Source organism: Triticum aestivum, unplaced genomic scaffold (genome assembly GCF_018294505.1).
Source record: "Triticum aestivum cultivar Chinese Spring unplaced genomic scaffold, IWGSC CS RefSeq v2.1 scaffold15203, whole genome shotgun sequence".
NCBI lineage: Eukaryota > Viridiplantae > Streptophyta > Magnoliopsida > Poales > Poaceae > Triticum > Triticum aestivum.
Genome location: NW_025260525.1, coordinates 1 through 1,687, shown reverse-complemented (window position 1 = coordinate 1,687; position 1,687 = coordinate 1). Strand labels below are relative to the sequence as shown.

Genomic DNA, 1,687 nt, shown 5'->3' with positions numbered 1-1,687 from the left:
ACTTGCCTGATGTTGAGGCAATCAAGAAAGCTGCATAAGTGAATATATAACCCACGGAAAAGTGAGCTAATCCAACCAATCTTGCTTGCACAATGGAAAGAGCCACGGGCTTATCTCTCCAGCGAATTAAATTAGCTAAAGGTGTGCGTTCATGAGCCCATGCTAAAGTCTCAATTAATTCCTGCCAATACCCCCGCCAGGAAATTAAGAACATAAATCCAGTAGCCCAAACAAGATGTCCAAATAAGAACATCCACGCCCATACCGATAAACTATTCATCCCAAAAGGATTATATCCATTGATAAGTTGTGAAGAGTTTAACCATAGGTAATCTCTTAACCATCCCATCAAATAAGTGGAGGATTCATTAAATTGTGAAACATTGCCCTGCCATAATGTGATATGTTTCCAATGCCAATAAAAAGTAACCCACCCAATGGTATTTAACATCCAGAAAACTGCCAAATAAAATGCGTCCCAAGCAGAAATATCATAAGTACCGCCGCGCCCTGGGCCGTCACAAGGAAAACTATATCCAAAATCCTTTTTATCCAGCATTAATTTGGAACCGCGTGCATCTAAAGCGCCCTTTACTAAAATCAATGTAGTTGTATGCAAACCTAGAGCAATAGCATGATGAACCAAGAAATCCCCAGGTCCTATTGTTAAGAAAAGCGAATTACTATTCTCATTAATAGCATTCAACCATCCGGGAAACCATAGGCTTCGACCCGCATTGAAAGCGGGGCCATTCGTTGAAGATAAGAGTATATCGAACCCATATGTCGTCTTGCCATGAGCAGATTGTATCCATTGGGCAAATATAGGTTCGATCTAGATTTGCTTTTCTGGAGTACCAAAAGCAAGCATGACGTCGTTATGAACATAAAGGCCCAAGGTATGGAATCCTAGAAAGAGGCTAGCCCAACTTAAATGAGATATGATAGCTTCTTTATGGTCTAACATTCTTGCCAATACATTATCCTCATTCTGTTCCGGATTGTAATCCCTAATGAAAAAATAGCTCCATGAGCAAAAGCCCCTGTCATGATGAACCCTGCAATATATTGGTGATGAGTATATAAAGCAGCTTGAGTAGTAAAGTCTTGTGCTATGAATGCATAAGGAGGTAAAGAGTACATATGTTGAGCTACTAAGGAAGTAATAACCCCTAAAGAAGCTAGAGCAAGACCTAACTGAAAATGAATCGAATTGTTGACTGTGTCATAAAGGCCCTTATGCCCACGCCCTAATTGACCCCCCGGAGGAGTATGCGCTTCTAAAAGATCTTTAATACTGTGCCCAATTCCGAAGTTAGTTCGATACATGTGACCGGCAATGAGAAAAATAAATGCAATAGCTAAATGATGGTGAGCCATATCGGTCAGCCACAAACTTTGTGTTTGTGGATGGAATCCCCCAAGAAGAGTTAGAATGGCAGTTCCGGCCCCTTGAGCGGTACCAAATAAATGATTACTCGAATCAGGGTTTTGGGCATAAAGATTCCATTGACCCGTCAAAAGGGGTCCCAACCCCTGGGGATAGGGTAATACATCTAAGAAATTATTCCATCGAACGTACTCCCCCCTGGATGCGGGAATAGCAACATGAACTAAATGTCCTGTCCAAGCCAAAGAACTTACCCCGAAAAGTCCTGACAAATGATGATTGAGACGAGATTCCACG

At 41.6% G+C, this 1,687-nt stretch overlaps 1 pseudogene; it reads right to left on the bottom strand.

The window, feature by feature from the left end:
• Window positions 1–6: 6 nt before the first annotated feature.
• Window positions 7–1,678, bottom strand: LOC123177770 (photosystem I P700 chlorophyll a apoprotein A2-like; annotated as a pseudogene).
• Between the last annotated feature and the right edge of the window lie 9 nt (window positions 1,679–1,687).